Genomic DNA, 24,361 nt, shown 5'->3' with positions numbered 1-24,361 from the left:
ATGGTGTTGAAGCTGGCGAGAGAAAAGGGACAAATTACACGTAAAGGTAATACCATCTCATTTTACCCTGACTTTACGCCGGCAATGCAGGCCGCACGGCGGGAGTTCCTCCCTTCAAAACGCCTGTTGCTGGAAGCTGAAATCTCGTACTCGCTCTTGTACCCTGCTAAACTCAAGGTCTCTCATGATGGCACTACGCATTTTTTCACTGATGCTAAATCTGCTCTTAAATTTGCCAAGCACATCTGTGGCCCTAGAGGGAAAGCGGCAGGCGCCGAGAAAAACAGAGCCAATGGCCACCTAAGTGACAATGATTGAACCACCGGCCTTCTACTGTCGGTGCCGTTAACTGTGCTGTGGCTGTATTTCTCAAGGACAATGCTATTGTTTGCATGCCCCACTGACAAATTGCCTAAATTGCTCCTTAGATAATATGCTATCCTGCCAATTTCGTTATTATGCACTGTCTTAATCCTTTACTGTTATACTGGGGCCTTGCTGAAGCGTTTATCAAATTCTCAGCCACCCTGTGTGAACGGGGGTGTATGCGTGTGCTTCCGCGCCTCCGAGGGGTGGTTCCCAATGTTTTGTTTTTTCAGTGGATTTGGGGGGGATTTGTCACAACCTGATTGCGGGGTTGGAGCGGGTGGGGGGGAGGTGGGGAAAGTTGGGTTGGTTATGGTTTTTAAGTTTTCAGGTCTTCTACCTCTTCCAAAGATGCACGGACAGGTTACATGTATTAGGCTGGCGGGCACACATACATTTTTTCAGGCACTCCGATAGGGACGAATACTAATTTGTTTCAAATCCTCACCTGGAACGTGCGGGGACTTAAAGATGGACGAAAGGCACGTTTAGTGCATGCATATTTAGTCAGACACCACATAGACGTATGCTTTTTACAAGAAACCCACCTGAATTCCACACCCTCACCACACTTGAAACATAATAGGTGGGCGGATGTACACTCTGCAATTTATTCCAATTATGCGCGAGGGGTGGCCATACTTCTTTGTAGGGGATTGGACTGGAGAGAATGTGGAGTTGAGGCAGATCCTGACGGTCTGTATATAATACTCCAGGGTCGCCTGGGTGGAAAATCTGTTGTCTTGGCGGCTCTCTACGGACCAAATGTAGACTCCCCGGACTTTTTTCGGGAGGTCTGGTCAAAAATAGCTTCTACTAATTGCAATACCATAATCTGCGGAGGGGACTTCAATGTGGTGCTTAGTGACACGTTGGATAGAAGGGGGCGCCTAGACCACTACACCCTGCTGCAGGTCAGGCCCTTCATGACCTTATGGAGGAGGGGAATTTGATTGACATCTGGAGACTCCGACAAACAGACTTGCGGGAGGGGACATGCATTTCAAGTCATCATGCTGCCTGGTCCCGGTTGGACTATTGGCTTGTGACCTCAGATGTAGCTGCCTGGACGGTTGAGGTACACCACCTTGCCCGCTCCTTATCAGATCACACCCACTGTCTGCTGACACTTGCTCTCCCTGATCTGCCAACTAAGGCCTTTAGCTGAAAACTCCCACAACACGCCCTATTAGACGATGCATTCAGGGAAGAAATTAGGTCCGACATTGTAGACTATTCTGACCTAAACGCTGGTTCGGTGTCCACGGTCGCAACTCTGTGGGACGCCTTCAAGGTGGTAATAAGGGGAAAATGTATATTGAGACAGGCTGGGGTCCTGAAGGCCATTAGAGGTACCTTAGCGACAATAGAGGCGCAAGTTAGAGAGCTCGAGCAGCGTTTCTGCAATGAAGCTAATCTGCAGGTGGTGAAAGAACTGAAGACAAAGCTTTTAGATTACGCAGAAGAGGCCCAAAAGAAACGTACATTTTTAGGTAAATATGCTGAGGCCCGACGCTATGGTGAAGGGGATAGGCCGGGTCGCACATTGGCCAACATGATTCGCAAATCTGCATCCACACTTTGCATCCACACGATTAAAACCCCTGAGGGCAACACTGTGATAGGGCAAATGGAGGTCCTGAACGAATTTCGTGCTTTTTATTCTCATATATACACTGCCACACAGACCGAATGTGCAGACGGAATGCAGGAGTTCCTTGACTCAGTTGCACTGGTGTGGTTCAATGATACACATCAGAAGTACATGGACCTATCCATGACAATAAAATATATTAAACTGGTCATAAAGAGCCTTCCATTGAACAAAGCCCCGGGACCAGATGGTCTAACAACTGCGCTTTATAAAGCCTATGCCAAAGAACTCGCTCCGCACCTGCATGCGGTATATGAGGAAGCATTAGAGGCAGAGATCCTTCCGACATCCATGCGGGAGGCACTCCTTATGGTGCTGTTGAAATCGGACAAAGATGAAGCGGAGCTGGATTCATACCGCCCGCTGTCACTAATAAATGTGGACGTAAAAATGTATGCCATACTATTGGCAAACCGCCTTCAACCTCTTCTCCCGATGGTGGCCCTCCCGGACAAATCAGGGTTTATACCCGGACGTTCCACGGCGCACAATCTAAGGACGATTTTCTCAGTCCTGCATTACCTACACCCCACAGTCAAGGCAGCCGCCATATTTTTGGATGCCACAAAGGCATTCGATTCCCTTCAATGGCCATATCTTTTTTGTATTCTGCAACGCATGGGGCTAAGCCCTCTGTTCATACGGCGGATCAAGCTGCTGTACACTGAACCTTTGGCCAGAGTAAGGATTAACGGCTTGATATCAGAAACATTCCCGGTCACACAGGGCACCAGACAGCGGTGTCCACTATCACCGCTCTTATTCGCCATCGCCATGGAACCTCTTGCGGCCCGAATCCGCCAGCACCATACGGCCAGGGGGATAGGTTTCAGCTCTCGCAATTTGTTGATATCCATGTACGCTGACGATGTCACCCTATATATACTAAATCTGGACCCAGTGTTACGGGAATTTATGAAATTCGGGGGGCTGTCAGGGATATCTATCAACTGGAAGAAATCAGTCGTATTTCCGTTGACTGCTGGGACCCCGGAGGTCATCTCTGAATATCCATTGCGCTGGGAAGCGGAGGAGGTTAAATACCTGGGAGTCTGGCTGTGTCGCAATTTGCAGGATATCTGGACCATGAACTTTGGAAGGGCCATTGCATGGCTCGAGGGTAAAGTGGCGATATGGGCCAAACTTCCTCTGTCGGTCGCCGGAAAAGTGGCACTGTCGAAGATGGTGATACTACTGAAATTTTTGTATCTATTTACGAATATACTGATCCCGCTCACACAGCAGTTTTTTAAATGTCTCCGTTCCCACTTGCTCTCCCTCATATGGGCGGGTGGCCAGGCAAGAATTTCCTATGACCTCCTGACTTTGCCGCTGCGACAAGGTGGGTTGGCTGCTCCAGATATGCAGCTCTATGCATTATGTGCACAAGCCCAAATGCTGCATTTCTGGATGTACCAGACTCCGTACCAGCCACATGTCGCGGTCAAGATAGACGTAGTGGCGCCGACGTCATTGATGGTAGCACTCTACAAAAAATCGCAGCGCCCTGGCGCGGATGTAGATACTGCGGACACATTGAGATGGACTTGGAGGGCTCTTCAGCGGCGTGCCCGTCTCCCTGTACTATTTGCTCCAGCGGTCCCCCTTCATAACAATCCCTTACGGGCCTGCTTGGAGGAAGGCGGAGGTGTGGTCGAGCTAGATGGCACCCAGTTGCTAACCTTTGCGGATTTGTACTCGGATGGGACATTTAGGCCCCCCCTGCTGGTGTAGATGGCGATGAGGTGACTTTCAGGGAGAAATTTGCATATCACAAACTCAGGACGGCATGTCAAACATTGTGGGACGGCTTTCCGGAAGCTCCCCCTACATTTCAGGCTCTGCAAAATATCCTTGCACAAGCATCACCACGCAAACTTGTGACCAGACTATACACAACCATGCAGGACCAAGCTCTGATTGTCAAACCACAGTCCCTGAGGCTCTGGAATGAAGAATTAGATCCCCCGCTAGCCTTTTGTGTAAGCAGCTGCTCGAATTATCCCCAAATTACAAACTGTGCCTCATTCACTTTAAATTTTTGCACAGGTATTATAGAACTCCTATTAGCTTACACCGCATGAGATTGAGGGAGGATGCCAGATGCTGGAGATGTGGTTTCGAGCCTGCCTCATTCCTTCATATGGCCTGGGAATGTCCTAAACTCAGGGAATTGGAGTGACATTTTCGAGGCGGTCAATCAAATAGTCGATAGAACCGACGCCATTACTCCACATCTGGGCCTGCTAGGCCTTGTAAAGGATACTGTGCCCCAGAAGCGGAAACTCCATGCCCTCCTTTTGTTATATGCCCGACGGCAAATCGCTATAAGGTGGGGTAAAAAAACAGATACCCACGTTTAAGGCATGGTTGGTGGATGTAAGTTATGGCCACACACAACTGGGGCTATTCTGGGAGCTGATGCCTGCGGCTTCCAGACATAGAGATATTTGGGAACTCTTTTTGCAATGGACTAGGACGCAGGCACAATCCCCTCGAACGGGTGACTCGGAAGAAGTACCTTAAATATGTTTAGGCTGAGTCCCTGGGATTAGGAGATGCTGTCATTCTCTGTTCCGCAGACCCGAGGTATTTTTTAGGTGCCCCCGCGGCATTTGTTATGTGCGCTGTACATGCACGATGTTCCCATGTTCCCAGATACGCACCGGGATGGATTGTCCCGTGAAGCTGTGATGTGCTATTTGTGTGACCTTTACTCCACCCGATGTTATTATTCACTCTGAAATGTATATATGTAACCTTGTCCGATATTTAGTGCAGTTGAATCCGACTAAGGTATAACCTATTGACCTGACTAGCTTTTGATGTTAGGATTTGTTTTGGCTGTACGCCTGGATTGTACAACCTTTAAGTACTGAATTGGAATATGTACTTGTATATGTATTCTCTCTTTTGCAAATGCCAATAAATACAATTAAAAAAAAAAAAGTCCATCTACAGAGTGAAAGCCTATTTGCCGTCGTGCTGGGATACCAGTACACTTCATTCACTGTGAGTCCCAATGTCAATGCACAGGCAGTAAAGAGAGACTTGGGCCACCTATGCCTGGAAGGTGGTAACATCATCTTGCAGTAGGTTGATGACCTCCTTGTGACATCTCCATCACATTAGGCCTGTGAAAGCTTGTGCAAAAGACACTGTAGCTCTGCAGAACTACATCCAGAAGAGAAGCATCATTGTCAAAATGCCAGTGCTGCCAAAAAGAGGTGATTTACCTGGGTTCTGTGATATTCCAAGGTACACGTCGCATGCCACCTGATAGAATAAAATTGTTTCAGGGCATTCAACTCATGCCCACCAAGAAAGGAATAATGCCCTTCCTGGGAATAATGAATTGCTGGCATCAATGAGTCCATGAATGCAGATGATATGACTAATGAACTTGCAAACTGTTTCAGGAAATTGAAAGAGACATTGTGTACTGCGCCAGCATGGGGACGGTGTTGCACATGGTGTGCTGAGAAAGCTGGAAAAGAAAGGCCTGTGGGACATAACTATGTGACTTTGCTTTCTGCAGTAATTAGGGGTCAGCAGCTGTGATGGTGGAGAGGATGGCTCTCATTGTGTTGGGACTATACTTCTATTGTCTAGGTGTCACATTCGGTGCAGTTGTTGCTGTCTGGATCGACACAGCATTTTCAGCTGGCAGGCACACAGGTTATAATGGCACCATGTTGTCTAATTGTAATGTCATAATAAGAGGTCCACATGTTAAGTTGACAAAAGTTTTACCTGCAATGGGTTATTCTGATGAGACCCATTCTCTTAGAGACAGATGAGGCCCCTGGGTAAGTTGGTGTTGAGATTGTAGGAATTGGCACCACGCGAAGATTAGACACCATTAGAAAAGGCAGACTATAGGAGTGGTACACTGATAGTTCCTCTAGCAGACTGATAGACACTGATTACAGATCAGGGTATGCTGTAGCAATAGCTTAAGTACAGCTCTGCCACTTGAAACATCTACCCAGTAAGATAAGCTGTATGCTGTAACAAAAGCATGAATACTAGTCAAGGGTAAAACTTTTAACATTTAAATTGACTCACATTATGCTTTGCACTTCTTATTTGTGTCCAGCTGTGGAAATATTACGGATTCATAACAGAAAAGGGTGCCTTATTAAAAATGGTCCTTTAGTAAGGATCTTGTTAAAAGCAATACTATTATGCACCAGGATAACGGTAATAAAATGTGAAGCCTGCACTGGAGCTAATACTAAGTTAGCCAAAGGTGATGCCGTTGCTGACACAGCATTAAATGGAAGCATGTTACAGCCAGTGCAGATGGGACTAATGAACAAAGCATTCCAAAAATACAGCTCACTGAGAGACAATTGTTGCAAGCTAATGTAAAGGAAGCACAATGGTCTGCAACACCAGATGAACATAGAGTGAGGATTGATGTTGGATGTGAGCCGAATAATGAAGAGAATGTGGGCCTACCAGGATGAGATGCCTCTGCCACCACAAAGTATGTTCCTTTCCCTGACAAGACTGGAGCAGGGACCCTCTAATATTGCACAAGGGAGGATGAATGTGCAGATGCATGTTGCTTCCCAGTGAATGGATTTAAATATTTGCTGGTGTGGGTGGATATGTTTTCCAAATGAATGGAGGTGTGTCCAACAGGGAAGAATAATGCAGCAACTGGGGGTGCAGTATTTCAGTAAAGCCATCTCTCCAAGGTTAGGAGGTTGTAAAGTTAGTCCAAACTTTACTACTCCTAAACTGAGAAAAATCCTAACTTTAAGACTTTCGGTATTCACAGAAGGCATTCAAGAGTCCTAAAGTTAGGACTCCTAACTTCTGTGAATACCGAAATGAGTAAGTGCCTTCTGTGAATACCAAAATGAGTAAGTGCCTTCTTTGAATACCAAAATGGTAGTAAGTTTAGGATTTTGTCTTAAGTTCTGTGAATCGGGCCCTGTGTAATGCCATCCAAAGATATGTAACTAATGTTTCCTTCATATACATATATATATATATTGGTTTTACACTAATGTTGGATAGATCTATCCAAAAGGGAGCATTGTTGCAAAATATACATGAATATCCATATATATAAATTCATGTGTATGCACTTCAAAAGATATCATGCTTAGGTATATCACATTAACATGAGGCCTAGAGCTCCAAAGGGCTTCCTATATGACATTGACTGGACAAGCTTCAACAGGCTATTCTGTACCCCGTTAGAGGTCACTTTGCCTGTCCTGACTACATGATATTTCTTAATCTGGTTGTGCAAGTTGCTTACACAGTGCCGAGCCAGCCTTTCTGGTCTGCCCATATCTGGCTGTTTATAACTTGCATGGCCCAGACATTGCACATCCATGTTAGCCTTATTTGGCTTGGTGCCTTATTGTTGTTCCGTTGACATGGCATTTCTAAATGTGTATAGCACCTAGAAACAAGTCACTCTGTGAAGAAGCAGTCTGAGAGCCCCTAAGGTGGCAGATCTGACTTCTTCCTTGCTAATTACCAATGATGCATGCTTTTGGTTGCCAATAAATAAATTTTACTCTGTTTCTGAGCAATCCTGCTATGTCTGGTGAGTTTCATTTATTTGATCCTGGCAGGGTGCCAATATTTCCCTATCAGCTCCTCCACGTTGCTGCTCCGCAGATTTTGTCAAGTGGCACTCCGGCAAATAGAGCAACAGAAGCGGAGACTGCTCAACTGGAGTGCCCTCATACAATTAGAGATAAAGGCTTGCCAGCCTTGTCATGGCAAAACTGTATCGCATTCGCTACCCATCTACCTATGGTAGCTTTGGTGACTGTAGTTCCTTGGCAGTTCTGACCGTAAGCCACAAACGACTGATTTGTTTTGCGGATCTCTTTTGTGCGTTGCAAGTAAAACGTGAGACAGCTCTTTATGTCAAGAGTGTGTAACGTTCTTTCAGCCGGTGTGGACGGGTTAGGGAAAAAAGTTCAGAGGACAACTGGTTCATTCAACTGGAATTGAGACGGTACTTTTGGAATGAACTTAGGGTTTGTTCTTAAAATGACCTTATCAGTAGAAAACCATAGGAAAGGATGAGATATAGTGAACGCTGGTATTTCACTAACACTTCTTGCGGAGGTGAGAGGCACGAGAAGGGCGACTTCCAGGTTAAGAATTTCAGTTCCGCTTTACGTATAGGCTCAAAATATTGCCTCATCAACTGAGAAAATATTACATTTAGTTGCCACTCTGAAGGTGGAGCTTTGATAGGTGGAAAAATCCTAAACAATCCTTTCATGAACTCTTTAACGATTCTTGATGACCATAACAAGGGGCACTTGGGCAATCGTCGGTATCTCAATATAGCAGCCAGGTGAACTCTAACTGAAGAGTGTGTGAGACCAGATTTCGCTAAAAAGAGTAAATAAGGTAGGATTTGTTCAGCAGCAGAACAGAAAGGATCTAAGGCTTTGAGTCTGCACCTTACACAAAAACGCTTCCATTTAAGTTTGTATGTTCTATTGGTGCTGTCAGCTCTTGACTTGGCTATAATTTCTTTATAGTCCTGGTCAATGTCTAGGTCCTTAAATTCAAAGAATTCAGGAGCCAAGCAGGCAATTGCAGTGTGGCTGGTTCCGGGTGACACACTTGTCTATTGTTCCTGGATAACAGTGTTGGCGTTGGGAGAAGGCGAATGGGCATCGCTTCTGACAACAGGAGGAGTTCCGAGTACCAGAGTTGCCTGGGCCGTCTGGGGGCTATGAGCAGAATGTGACAACGTTCTCACTTGATCTTCGTGAGGACCGTGGGAATCTGGTATGGGGAAAGGTGCATACGCATAGATACCTGACTAGCGCATCGAAAGCCCATTCCCCTGAGATCCTGGGAGAGGGAATCCGCATGCGAAGAATCAGCATTGGGAGTTGATTTGATTTGCAAAGAGATCAAGTTCTGGTTTCCCCCATGTCGCAAATATCCTGCCCAGCTGGGATTGTTCCTGCTCCCACTCGTGACAGCCTTTGTTCGCTCTGTTCATGGTATCTGCTAGGGTATTTCTTAAACTTGAGACATGTTCCACTGAGATTTTGTGGAGCGTTAGCCAGTCTAAAAGTTGTTGGTCATCTTGTGACAGATATAGGGACTTGGTTCCTCCCTATTTGTTTATATAGAACATGCTTGCGGTGTTGTCAGTGCGGACTAGAATCGAGGATCCCTGAATCAGTGGGGGGAACGCTTGGAGTGAGAGAGAGATGGCTTTCAACTCCAGTCTGTTTATATGCATTTTGCGTTGAACTGAGGACCAATTTCCTTGAACTTGTAGGCCCGTTAAGTGTCCTCCCCAGCCTTCCATAGAAGCATCTGTTGTGACAATGTAGTCTGGAATAACTGGGAGAAAAGAAAGTCCTTTGGATAGATTTGATTGTTGTGCCCACCAGAGGAACATTTCTTTCATTAGCGGATGATCTTTAGTATGTCGTCTAAAGAGCCTTTGGTCTGTATCCACTGGCATTGCAGCCCCTCTTGAAGAGGTCTCATGTGTAGTTGAGTCATTGGCACTAGGTCTATTGCCAATGAAAGCATTCCTAGTAGATATTTGAACGCCCTTACAGAAACACACTTTTTTCTGGACAGCCTTAGTGCTAGTGTCTGTAATTGTTGCTGTCTTACCTGGGAAAGGAAGGCCTTGTTCTGAATGGTGTCCAGAATTGCTCCCAGAAAACACATTCTCTGGCTTGGAATGAGTGAGGATTTTTGCTAGTTTAATGATAGGCCTAAGCGCTGAAACAGGGAAATGCAATCTTCCGTTGCTGCTTCCACTAGATGAGCCGACAGCACTTTCAGAAGCCAATCGTCTAGTTATGGAAATACCTGATGACCACTGTTTCTTAATGCAGCTGCTACGGAGGCCATGAATTTCGAGAATGTCCGTGGAGCCGATTTGAGACCAAGGGGAGGGTCTCAAAATTGGTAGTGGGTATCAGCCACTGTGAACCTTAGGAACTCTCTGTGTTTCGGGTGAATAGGGATATGAAAGTAAGCGTCGTCGAGGTCCAATGACGTCATGAAGTCGCGACGCTAGATGTCTGCCAGAGTGACCATCCTGAATGTTCGAGTCTTCAAGAATTTGTTTAACTTTCTGAGTTCCAAGATAGACCTCCACTCTCCTAATTTCTTGTGAATAAGGAAAAGACTGGAGTAGAAACCTTTCCTCTGCGAGAAAGGGACTTTTTATATTGTTCTCTTCTAAAGCATGATCTTCGCTTCCCTCTTGAGCATATGTAGACGAGGTGGGTGCAATCCCCTGGGGGGGTATTGGGTGGTATCTGAATAAATTCCAAGGTGTGGCTGTGAGATACAAGATCTAGGACCCACTTGTCTGAGGTGATTTTGTGCCACAGGTGTAAATGCATGGAGAGTTTTACACCTTTTAAGGGAAGGGGCACTCTCACTGGTACCCGACTGAACTCATTGTTTGCGGCCGGAGTCACGGCCTTGGGATGCTGATTTCCATCTTGAGCCTTGTCGAGAGAAACCAGCTATACTTGGTTGGCGGTTAAATTGCTGATAACCTTGGCGTGGCTGGTAATTACTTCTGTATTTTGAGAAACCTCTGCCCGAGCTCCTCGAAAAGGAACCTTGAGGTACTGAAGGGTACCTAGAGCTTTAGCTGTGTCAGTATCTTTTTTGATGGCAGTCAGCGCTTCATCAATGTGGCTGCGAAAGAGGCTATCACCATCGTAAGCCATATCCAAGATTTTGGATTGCACTTCCGGGTGGAAACTTGTCGCCTTCAGCCACCCTTGACGCCGTAAGACAGCAGCACTCGCTAACTGCCTAAAACTGGTAGTGGCAATGTCCATAGCGATATCAATCAGCTCTGACACTGCTCTTTCTCCTTCAGTGACGAGTTTAGCAAACTCATCTTTATTTTCTTCCGGGAGGAAGGATTTCATCTCGCCTACATTAGACCATAGCTGACGATCGTATCTGCTCAGCATTGCCAGAGCATTTTCCGCCCTTACAGAAATCGCTGCAATCAACGAAAATGTCTTTCCGATGGTGTCAAGACGTCTACCATCCTTATCAGGTGGGGAGGTAATAGGAGCGGACGGATTCTTACAGCGCCTTGGAGCCGCCTGAGAAATTATTGAATCCTATTCCACACAAAGAAGGGGAGAGGGTCAAACCACTACTCTACAACCCTGAACCCCCTAGAGTTTACATAATGCACACAACGTGGGGTGGAGAGGAAACAACCACAGATAAAGATGAAAACAAGCAGTGACACACTGATATGTTTTGAAAAACTGCCCTCACTCACACACGAATGTGTGTGACATGCTTCATCATCGGGTCTTCTTACAAAACGCCCTGGCGTAGCCACGCACAGGGCGGAGCATAGGGAGGGGGAACATAAAACACAAAGACAAAAACTAATTTGGAAGTGACAGACAGAGTTCACAACAGAAAGTGTTAGCCCAGGACTGGGTACAGTGGTAGAAAAAAGTGCAGTCAAAATGGTGAAGTTAAAACTGGCTCATGGATACCTATCATACCTTTATTCGTAGGCTCCAAGGTCAGGATTAAAAATTGGAAGAGGGATGGTGGTGTTAAGGGAGGAAGTCAGGATCCTGTAACACCCCTCCTTAAACCGCAAGAGTCAAAATGTTTCGACCTAATAGTGCCCACATTCAACAGGTCACGTCGGTCTTCTTCAAGAAGTCTTACCGTCCCAGTCCCTCGAAACCCCCTTACCTTAATCAGGCGCTAAGGCCCAGATGCATCAAGGTAAAATCCGCTCGCAAAAGGGCAGATTTCAGAATCTGCCCCTTTTTCGACCGGTATTTTTGCATTTGGGATGCATCATCCCAAATGCAAAAATCGCAAATTAAGAAATCGCAAAATTGCGATTACTTGTATTTAAGGAATCTCAAATTGAGATTCCTTAAATACAATGCATTAAAGTTTAAAAAATAGCGATTTCGCTAATAGGGCTCGCAAATTACCATGAAGTTGAACTTCATGGTGATTTGCAAAAACTTTTAAAAATGCACTAAAGTGCATTTTTCAAAGTTTCATGTTGCACACAGATCGATTTCAAGGGTGCAACAGGGTGTCCTTTGGACACCCCTGCACCCTTGAAATCGCATTCTCAATTTGCGAATCGCTAATTGCGATTCGCAAATTTAGAATGTCTTCCCATTCATTCCTATGGGCCTCTAGGCCCATAGGAATGAATGGGGAGGTATTCCTTAATTGCGCCTCGCAATTTGCGAGGCGCAATTAAGTAATTTTAAGAAATCGCTATTTTTTTAGTGATTTCTTCATGCATTGCATTTGGCTATTCCTTAATAGCGAATCGTTATTTTTCGCTATTAAGGAATAGCAAAATGAGTTCTTGATGCATCTGGAAGTAAGAGAGGTAATAGACTTCATCTTTGTCTACGCGGCGTCAAGGACACGGGCACAAAAGGTGCCGGAGGCTCCACTGGGACAGTAAGATGGCTGTGCGGTAGCTGAATGGCGTGATTGATCGTCTCTCTAACTTCTCTCTTTTATAATCCAGTAGCTGGTCTGGGGCTCTTACGAGCACGTTGGGGCCCTGCACCGTCATGCACATTACCAAGGGCAAGGTCACGAGAGGTGCGGGTGACCGCTTCGGAATATGAAAATTGGGGTAAAAGAGGGGTGTGCCTGAGTCTGCTGATCTAGAAACTGTGTTTTTCCTTATATAATAACTGGGTGTGGTTTTCCGAGTTGCGGGACTCGCCATGGGGGCTAATATGATTGAGAATGTTGTTCGAGGTATTGTGAAGGGGCAGACAGGCAGTACCAATATAGCACTCGGGAGAAGAGACTCATGCGTAGTCATACCCGCTGTGTATGTGTATTCTTACACGTCCTCTCCTCTCTCTCCCTACTCCTCTTTTGGTACCTTGAACACAGGTTGTGTTCTTTGGAGCTCCTCCTGCCTGACGCCATTACGAGTTAAATCTTTCAATAAACTCGATGAGTTATTTTTGATGCTTGGTGATGCATGATCGATATGTTACTTCTGACTTTGGATACTTTTTATTTATTTAAAACAAAAAAAAAATTATACTATGAATATCATGGAATACTGATGCCATCTATACCAGCGTATGTTGCACTCAAACTACTTTAGTACCAGTGATGAGAATTTAAAACACATCTAATTTTAAATATTGATAAAATAGGGGGCATACTGATTTATTAGTTAGATGCCTTTGGGGACATTACAATGTGTTTCTATGGAAGGATACAACATGTGATTGAAGGGTATGTTGATTCAATATTGTAATACTGCTATGATATTGGTTTGAATCACGTTTCTAGAATTATGTTTATTTATCCGCAATATGTAGATTCCGTGTTGGCGGAATTCCCTCCAAATGGGCGAGATCGATTTGATCACCTATTACCTCTCTTAGCGCCTGATTAAGGTAAGGGGGTTTCGAGGGACTGGGACGGTAAGACGTCCTGAAGAAGACTGATGTGACCTGTTGAATGGGGGCACTATTAGGTCAAAACATGTTGACTCTAGCAGTTTAAGGAGGGGTGTTACAGGATCCTGACTTCCTCCCTTAACACCACCATCCCTCATCCAATTTTTAATCCTGACCTTGGAGCCTACGAATAAAGGTATGATAGGTATCCATGAGCCAGTTTTAACTTCACCATTTTGACTGCACTTTGTTCTACCACTGTACCCAGTCCTGGGCTAACACTTTCTGTTGTGAACACTGTCTGTCACTTCCAAATTTGTTTTTGTCTTTGTGTTTTATGTTCCCCCTCCCTATGCTCCGCCCTGTGCGTGGCTACGCCAGGGCGTTTTGTAAGCAGACCCGATGATGAAGCATGTCACACACATTTGTGTGTGAGTGAGGGCAGTTTTTCAAAACATATCAGTGAGTCACTGCTTGTTTTCATCTTTATCTGTGGTCGTTTCCTCTCCACCCCTCGTTGTGTGCATTATGTAAACTTTAGGAGGTTCAGGGTGGTAGAGTAGTGGTTTGACCCTCTCCCCTTCTTTGTGTGGAATAATATTTAAAGCGGCAGCCTAGCCGCAGGGGTTGATATACATATTTAGACATTCATTTGTCTGTTTTTTTTATTGGATGTGTTTTTCCTTAATACTGTTTGACTAGCTGGGCACTGGCTCACGTTACGATATACATATTTTTGAACACCTACTTCCTGTTCATACAGCTACACAAGGGGGGCAACCCATAGGCTTGTCCCTTGCACGAACAATGGCTATAATTCCGGGTCTCTCCTTTGGGGAGGATATAGTATCAGACATATTGGCAGGGCCTTCCTTATTGGGAGATGCAGCAGTCACGGAGGTTTTGGCACAAGGGGAAGGCTGGGATACTCTCTTGGAACTAAAAAAGACACAGGTGAAAAATATATTACAGGGGTCAATATTGACAGAGTACCTTAGGGTCAATACTGATCCTCGTGGCCTGTTAGTTACTAATGAACCGGTGATGTTCCTCGAAGACGAGGCTTTCAGACGCAATTGGGCCCTAGTGGCCTGGAAATGTACACGTGACTGGCTAGTCTTAATTATAAGTACCGTCAAAAGACTAGCGGATGCTCTCCTGATTCAAATTCAATCTTCAGAAACAGGTTTGAGGACAAAAATAGTGATGGCGAATTTTGATCACGAATTAGATCAGGTGAACGCGACACTAGCTGAGTACAGGGACTACCTTATGAATTCAAAAATATCCAAACTGACAAAGGATTTAAAGAACTTCTCGAGGGAAAAGGTCTACCCATATTCACCGGAAGAATATGCCTGACAAAAAATGCAGGAGAACATCAAGGGTAACCAACAGGGTAGACCCAGACCTTATACCATGAGTAGCTCAAGTGAAGGGAGTGATAATGAGTACCCCCAGAAAAGGAGGGATAGGGGTCGGGGTATTGGCGGGGACCTAGACCACCAATGTTCTATTAACCTTTTCCCCATTACCAGAATCAAGGATATAATTGGCCACCAATGGGTTACCACCCCCCCCAACCTCCTTTTCAGAATCCTGCATTCGAGGATCCCAGATTTCAGGCCCTAATTTTCAAACCACATAGTTCCAAAACTTTCAGGGACCTTTTTTAGGGAGAGGTCGGAAAAAAGGCTGGGGCAAACAGAAAGGCCAACAGCGGGTTACGTGGGACAACCAGGACCAAGAGATAACACAACAAATGACCAGGAGCATGGCCTCGAGCAGTACCCCCGGGACCAGCCGAGACCATCTCTAGTGGTGAATTTGTCATCCATAGTCCTCACTTCAGCCCAGGAACAAGTCCTTAACAAGGGTTTGGGTTTTGTCCCTACTAATTGCTTAGATATCTTCAAGCTACGTCAGGATTTGGCGGTATTTTTTCGGAACTTACGGTTGAAAGTCTTTTTTCAAGACAAAGAGTTTGTGGATCCCCATCGAGGCGATACTCCTTTTTGGCCCAAATCTACATTCACTCCCCAACTTTCAGTGTTACCGCCGGAGTTGGCTACCTTCGAACAGGCAGTAGTGAATGATGTGGAGATGCTAAGTCTGTTTCAACCCAGCTGGTTTTCCAATATCTCTAATTCTGAGAAAATGGCGCTGTAAGAACTGATGGATTGCACAGAAATTATCCTGAAACCGTCCGATAAAGGCGGGGCAACAGTGGTTCTGGACAGAACCATGTATAATGATGAATGCACCCGCCTACTGGCGGATGAGAGAAATTATTTGAAACTCTCAGTGGACCCTACGGAGGACATCATCAGTGAGATTGTGACTGTAGTGGAGGAAGTTAGATGCAACAATTTGAACTCTGATCATGAAGGCAAACTTTCTAGTAAACAAGCAGCCTAAAACACCTCAATTTTACATCCTCCCTAAAATTCACAAACCAGCGAGAACCCCTCCCGGTAGACCCATCGTCTCCGGGATGGGGGTGTCTGCTGGAATCCCTATCACAATTTTGTGATTTTCTTTTGAAACCGCTGGTCCAAAAACTTCCAGCATATCTGAGAGATACCTTGGATATTCTGAAACATCTTCAAGACATGCCATTTGACCCGGAGATGGAATTCCTCATAGGCCTCGATATCGAGGCCTTGTATACAAACATCCCTCAGATGGAAACCCTACAGGTCTTAGAGGTTATCCATTTTCTGGAGGAGTGGCAATATCAAACTCCTAGGGCATCCATCCTACATCTCGCCAAAATCGCTCTGACAAAGAATTTTTTTGAACATGCTGGTACCATGTATCTTCAGACTCATGGCACCTCCATGGGCAGCGTTTTCGCGCCAAGCTTCGCAGGTCTCTATGTGGGTGCCTTTGAGCACGTAGTCATCTACGACAGCGCTTGCCCGTGGAGGCCCCATTTGAGGCTATGGCGTCGTTATATTGATGGCGTTCTAGTCATATGGAGAGGCGAAAAACCACCAGTGGATGCGTTTTTGGTTTGGTTGAATGGTATTAATCCTTTGTTATATTTTACTTCAACCACAACTAAGACGAGCCTCCCCTTCCTGGATCTGGTTATTGAACTTAGAGGGGGCGTACTACAAACAAAAGTGTATCATAAGCCCACAGATAAAAATGCTCTATTAGCTTTCAATAGCTTTCACCGAGGTCAATGTGGGAGAATTTACCGGTGGTGCAGTTCTTCCGCATACGACGTAATTGTTCAGAACTTAGCGATTTCACAGAAGAGGCTTACCTGCTATCTAAAAAACGAAGTGACAGGAGCTATCCAACCAGGATAATCAAACGTGCTAAAAAGAGAGCATCTAATGTTGCCCATGACTCCTTATTGACAAAAACAACTAGAACAGAAGTTAATAAACCTGTGTTTGTATCGACATTCAATACATCTTCCCAGCAGATAAGACAAACAGTATTGAAAAATTGGAAGATTCTCAATTCTGGCAGTTTGGTGATGGAAAATCCATTGTTTTCATTTAGACGCAGTCAAAATCTTAAGGATTTACTGGTCCACACTAGCCCCAGGAGACCACACGCTTTGGAGGGAAGGGCCAACATCACTGGTCTACCACCTGTGGTCGGCTACTTTAGATGTGGATCTTGTAGTGTGTGCCACCTCACAACTGATACCAAGTGTATTGACCTGGGTCTACCTTCGCCCTGGGAACAAAGAGGACACACTAATTGTAATTCACAGGGCGTCATCTACTTGATTACGTGCCCATGTGCTAAACAATATGTGGGGATGACCAGTAGAAAGGTGAGGACCCGCATAACTGAACACCGTAGTATGATTGGATGTGGCAGATCTAATACAAGGCCAACATTACATTTCATCGAGGCGGGTCACACCCCAGAGGACCTAAGATGGACGGTCATTGAGAAACCACACATGGGTACACAGACAACAGAGCCCTTTTTGAACGTGAACAGGAATGGGTATTTCGTCTTAAAAGCCATCTGCATGGATTCAATGATGACATACCTTGGCATGCTCTCAGTAGATGACCAGAATCATAGTGGATTGGTTTATGAACCTGCTTAATTTAAACAACCATATATTATTTGTAACTTTTCCTTCTTGATGCATCAGATGGCTCAATACATATACATAGTATACATTCACCTTGATCTTGTGAGTGATCCGGCCTCTTGGGCATTGTTCACCTTCATCATGTTTAACATATGTCAGCCTATAGAAAGGGCTCCGCACATTATTGGTGCAGAATTCGAGTTAGACTTCTGCCACCTGGATTCCACCTTTAATGATATATTGCTTTCCGATAACAATTGGAACTTTATAAGCAATGACATGTGGGTCTTAATAAATCATAGTCCTAGTTTGACAGCCAAAACGGTGACTGATGTGCTGTAGAGGCTGCGGAACTATTTCTCCCCGTTGTTTTGATAAGAAGGACCTTTTTATAGTCATCCTGACATAGTTTTCCAGGAGGTTGCGAATGGCTTGCTATGGAGTGAGGAAATTGAGGGCCAGCAATCTGCTGTACATACTGAGCGTATTCTTATGATTACAGTACTTAAATCACGCCGGTACAACTCGAGACTACATATCCCATGTTTCCTATCAGAAGCATTGCTGCCGCACAGGCGCGCCATGACGTAGAGGTGCCGGCGACGGCAATGAGACGACCAGCTACCGGTTTGAGGGCTTATATGGGAAACACTGAGACTACATCTTTGTCTATGCGGCGTCAAGGACACGGGCACAAAAGGTGCCGGAGGCTCCACCGGGACAGTAAGAAGGCTGTGTGGTAGCTGAATGGCGTGATTGATCGTCTCTCTCCCTTCTCTCTTTTATAATCACGTAGCTGGTCTGGGGCTCTTACGAGCATCTTGGGGCCCCGCACTGGCGTGGACATTACCAAGGGCAAGGTCACGAGAGGTGTGGGTGACCGCTTCGGAATACGAAAATTGGGGTGAAAGAGGGGTGTGCCTGAGTCGGCTGATCTAGAAACTGTGTTTTTCCCTATATAATAACTGGGTGTGGTCTTCCGAGTTGCGGGACTCGCCATGGGGGCTAATATGATTGAAAATGTTGTTCGAGATATTGTGAAGGGGCAGACAGGCAGTGCCAATATAGCACTCGGGAGAAGAGACTCATGCGTAGTCATACCCGCTGTGTATGTGTATTCTTACACGTCCTCTCCTCTCTCTCCCTACTCCTCTTTTGGTGCCTTTGAACACAGGTTGTGTTGCTTGGAGTTCCTCCCGCCTGACGCCATTACAAGTTTAATCTTTCAATAAAGTCGGTGAGGTATTTTTGATGCTTGGTGATGCATGATCGATACGATACTTCTGACTTTGGATAATTTTTAATGCTATGAATATCGTGGAATACTGATGCCATCTATACCAGCTTATGTTGCGCTCAAACTACCTTAGTAACCGTGATGAGAATTTAATGGAAGGATACAACATGTGATTGGAGGGTATGTTGATTCAATATTGTAATACTGCTATGATATTGGTTTGAATCACGTTTCTAGAATTATGTTTATTTCTCCACAATATGTAGATTCTGTGTTGGCGGAATTCCCTCCACATGGAAGAGATCGATTTGATCACCTATTACCTCTCTTAGCGCCTGATTAAGGTAAGGGGGTTTCGAGGGACTGGGACATTAAGACGTCCTGAAGAAGACCGACGTGACCTGTTGAATGTGGGCACTATTAGGTCGAAACATGTTGACTCTAGCAGTTTAAGGAGGGGTGTTACAGGATCCTGACTTCCTCCCTTAACACTACCATCCCTCATGCAATTTTTAATCCTGACCTTGGAGCCTACGAATAAAGGTATGATAGGTATCCATGAGCCAGTTTTAACTTCACCATTTTGACTGCACTTTGTTCTACCACTGTACTCAGTCCTGGGCTAACACTTTCTGTTGTGAACACTGTCTGTCACTTCCGAATTTGTTTTTGTCTTTGTGTTTTATGTTCCCTCTCCCTATGCTCCGCCCTGTGCGTGGCTATGCCAGGGTGTTTTGTAGGCAGACCCGATGATGAAGCATGTCACACACATTTGTGTGTGAGTGAGGGCAGTTTTTCAAAACATATCAGTGTGTCACTGCTTGTTTTCATCTTTATCTGTGGTCGTTTCCTCTCCACCCCTCGTTGTGTGCATTAGATTACTGAATCTGCCTTGGGGTGACCTGTTAGACAAGCAAGAGAGTCCTCAGGGGCTCTATATTTTTTATCCAGTCTTGGCAGGACAGGGATTACGGAGGGTGGTGTTTTCATCACTTTCACCCCTTCCTACCAAATGTGATCGATGATAGGTATTGACCTCACAATTTTTCTGGATTGTTCCCTAAAGTCATACAGAAAGCAGTCCTCCTGATGTACAACAGTTGGTAGGTGGAACCTAACAGCAGCCCTATCCATAAAATTATGTAAACCTCCTATGTCTTCAGGAGGTGAATCCGAAGGGCGATGAGGTCGTCCGCAGGTGTCGCATGGTCAGGAATCTCCCCCTCCTCCTGCTCTTCGTCACAGGTAGCTGGGTCCTCTTGTGGAGGGAGAGGGATAATGGGACTTGGCATCACAGGAGGCGGCAAAGGTGCTGGAGTTGCTGGCTGTGGTGGAGGTACTACAATTTCCTGTTCTTGAGGAGGGAACCTCTTTCTGTAGTCCTGCAGCATAATCTGGGGGTCTAATAGTAACGCTGGTGGGAATTAAGCAGGTTGTTGCACAGGCTGCTCAATGTGTCTATAATGAGCAGGAGGGGCTTCATACTGTTGGTAGTAGTGCTCCTCCTCAGCATAGTCATCATCTTCTTGACTTTTCACATTCAACTGTGATGGGCTATAAGCCGCTCCAAATTAACCCTCCTCGTCGTCCGTATCTTCAAAATCCAGAAGATTGCTGGGAGGTAGAGGTGAAATCTTTGAGGTTTTAAACTCCATGCGCGCCATTTGCAAAAGCGGCGTTGAAAAACTGGCATACATCACTGCCAGTAAAATCTTCGTCGGTGGGCTCGTTGCCGTTGTCGATGTCATCATCGACGGTGGTGTCGTCGACGATGGAGTCGTCGTCGACGCCACTGACGGTGGTGTCGTCGACGGTGATGTCGTTGTGATGGTTTTGTCGACGACAAATGCGTGCTCGTCGACGGTGCGGTCAACGTCGAGGCTTTTGGTTTGGATGCCCTCTGACGACGGAGGTGTCGTCGATGATAAAGACAATGTTTTTTTTTTTTTTTTTAAATACCTTTATTACCGAAAAAGTAATACAAATACAGACCTACAGCCCCACAGGGCCGGTCAGCGATATTCCGCAACACAATCGAAAACAATACAAGGCCCAACATCCCCTAGAATCAATCGCAATGTTTACATGCCAAGTTACAGGGTTGGTGGCTGTAGGAGGATAAGAAAAAGGTATCATATTTTATATTTAAACAAACAACACAGAAACAAAGTCCGAGGTAAGATTGTTATCGAAGTGACTATCTCCACCAGCAGGGGGGGAGGGAGGGCCAGCCGACGTGGCTGGCCTAAAGAAGGATAAGACCTAAGGGGGTGGAAAGAAGGGCCAAGAGTGGACAAACAGACTGTGTGGTGCATGAGAAGGGTGCTCGGAATGCGGGGTCATGGAGACAAGGGGACAGTAACGGGATCTACAGAAGGGGGAGTGCAAATCTCTCCTCGATACGCATTCCACTGACCCCACACCTTTCCCCATTTCCTAGGCCTACCACGGGCGATATATACAGTTTTCTCCCTAAACATACACCAATCCATGCATTCCATCCATGCCGATGACGAGGGTGCCCTCTGGGACCCCCACAGTTGGGCTATGTCTCGCTTGGCGATCATGTTACCAAGTGTGGCCCACAAAGTCTGTGCCACGCTGTAATCATTGGGCTCCCAGACGTTCAGAAGGCATCGCTTAGCCTCCGGCATTAAAGACACACCCGTCACCTCTTCCATGATGTCATGCACACTTCTCCAATAAGACACCACATCCGGACACTCCCATATAATATGGAGAAAAGTAGCAAGCATACCACAGCCACGTCTGCACAACCCATCCAATGAATAACCCATCCTCATCAGCCGTGGACCCGTGACATAGACGCGGTGTAATATCTTCAATTGCACAAGCCGTAGACGCGCCGGAATCGCCACTTCCTTTGGAGACGACACCGCGGTCTGCCAGTCCTCGTCATCCAATTCGAGCCCATCCGCGGTCCAAGTATTGCGGAGCTGCACAAGAAGGTCAGAGCGGTCGTTAATAAGCTTCTTATATATAAGAGAGATGGTACTATCAGGGAGATATCCATCTAACACCCTATCTTCCAGGGGGGAGGATTCCGGGACAACGGCACCAGCCGGGAATACCGAAGCAAACGCATGGCGAATCTGGAGATAGCGATAGTATTCCCTATCACTCAAGCTATATTCCCGCTGGAGTTCGGCAAAAGTCTTGATCCTGTCCTTGATCAGGAGGTCCCCTACTCGACTGATACCTATAAGGTCCCACTTGTCGAACCCCTTTGTCGCCCAGAGATTCCCCAGCCGCTCAGCCGCATAAAGCGGAGTTGCTCTAGTCAGCCTGTCTGTCCACCCCGTGGCAGCCGTCGCACTAGTCCAAACTCGCACCGCAACTCCAGTGGGACCAGTAAGTGACTTCCTAGCCGCTTTAGAGTAAAGCGCCCTATTGTAGTCGCCACCCGGTAGCTGCCATTTATCCATCTGGAATGCAGGATTGGGGGTAGGACCATACATGGCGTGGTTGATAGCACTTAACTGAGATGCCCAGTAATAGCGCTTGATGTCGGGCAGCGCTATACCACCATCATACCAAGGCAGGGTCAGTTTCGATAACGCGATGCGAGGCCGCCCGCCCCATACCAATTGTCATTGGAGGCCCTCAACCTCACGAAAATAACTAGCAGGGACCAGATCAAGCGTATTTTGAAGGGCATAAAGGAATCGGGGGAGAGACATCATCTTAAACAGGGCGGCCCTCCCCAACGGGGACAGCGGCAAGCCACACCAACCCGCGACGTCCGAACGCAGCCGACAAAGTGGCGGCAGTAAATTCCTCTCATACCGCACAGCAGAGTCCAAGGAGATATAGATCCCCAGGTATTTGAAGCCGTCACGTACTACAGGTATCGGGCAGACACGGGGCAGCAAGGGCAGCTCTCCGGTGAGCGGGTAAATACAAGACTTGGTCCAATTAATGGACAAGCCGGAGTTTCTCCCGAAGGAGCGCAATACGTCAAACAACACTCCCAGTGATTTGCGAGGGGAAGTCAAGTACAGCAAGATATCATCCGCATATAATGAAACACGATCCTCATATCCCGGGGACCAACTAATGCCCTTAAGCGACGGTTCCCATCAAAGCCACGCGGCAAGGGGTTCAAGAGCCAGTGCGAAAAGCAAAGGTGACAGAGGGCAGCCCTGTCGCGTACCTCTGCCAAGAACAAAGGGCTCCGAGGCCCTACCATTCACCACCACTTGAGCCAATGGTTGTTCGTAAAGGAGCTGAACCCACCCGATGAAACGTGGGCCAAAACCGAACTTTGCTAGAGCCGCCCATAAATATGGCCACTCTATTGTGTCAAAGGCCATCGAGGCGTCCAAAGAAACCAAGATGGCCGGCTCTCGAAGTGACCCCGCCCGTGCCAGAACGCCATTAAGACGGCGAAGGTTGAGTGCAGTATTACGGTGGGGATGAATCCCGACTGGTCCGGATGTACTAAGTCGCTAATCACCGTAATTAGACGATTCGCCAATACTTTCGCCAGAACCTTAGGCTCCACATTCAAAAGCGAGATCAGTCTATACGACGAACACTGTTCACGGGGCTTCCCATCTTTATGAATTACCACAATGGACGCCAACCTTTGATCCCGGGGAAGGAGTCCAAGATCTCGCGATTCCAAGAACATGTGGAGAAGATGCGGCGCCATCTTATCTGGGCACAACTTATACAGCTCTACCGGAATACCATTCGGGCCAGTGGCCTTGCCCGAACGAAGGGAACGGATAGCAGTCGCTATTTCATCAGCGGAAAAGTCCGCTTTCATAAGCTCACGGTCAGACTCCGAAAGACTAGGCAGCGCAATGTCTCTCAATAATAAGTGCGAGTCCTCCTCCGGCCTATCAGAGACCGGCGCATAGACTCTCTGGAAGTGCTGAGCAAAAGCCGCGACTATCCCAACAGGGTCCACGATCCGCGAACCATCCACCCCTTCCACAACAGGCACAACCCTATTCGAACATTCTCTCTTGTCCAACCAAGCAATCAACTTCCCAGCCTTATCACCAACATCATACATTCCCCCCTGTTGCACACGATACAGCATCCTGGCTGCGTCCGTCACCAAAGCCCTATAATCAGCCTGCTTGAGGACCAAAACATGCAGCTTCTCAGGTGTAACCCCGGATTCCAAATCCTCCTCCAAAGCCGTGATGTCACTTTCAAGGCAAACAACCTCCTCATTCTTACTTTTCTTCGCGCTAGCGATCAAGGATAGGGCTTGACCCCGAATCACCGTCTTATAGGCCTCCCAGAGGGAAACGGAAGAGGATACCGATCCCACGTTCTCATTAAAGTAGTGTTCCACACATTGAACCACTGCGGCCCTAGTTTTGGGGTTGCGTAGGTGCCAGGGGTTGATCGGGGCAACACGGCCCTCCGCTCCCAAAGACAAATCAATCCCAAACCAGAGTGGGGAGTGATCCGAGATCCCCCTAGCCAGGTGACGCACTTCCGTTACGGAGACCATCTGCACCGCCGGCACCAGGATATAGTCAAGCCTCGAGAGACTACCATGTGCTCCCGAGTGAAAGGTATACTGTAACTTCCCAGGGTGCAGGTGTCTCCAGCTA

This window comes from Lissotriton helveticus, chromosome 9 (assembly GCF_964261635.1).
Source record: "Lissotriton helveticus chromosome 9, aLisHel1.1, whole genome shotgun sequence".
NCBI classification, from domain to species: domain Eukaryota; kingdom Metazoa; phylum Chordata; class Amphibia; order Caudata; family Salamandridae; genus Lissotriton; species Lissotriton helveticus.
The sequence above is the reverse complement of the archived record's forward strand: the minus strand, read 5'-3'. Positions refer to the sequence as shown.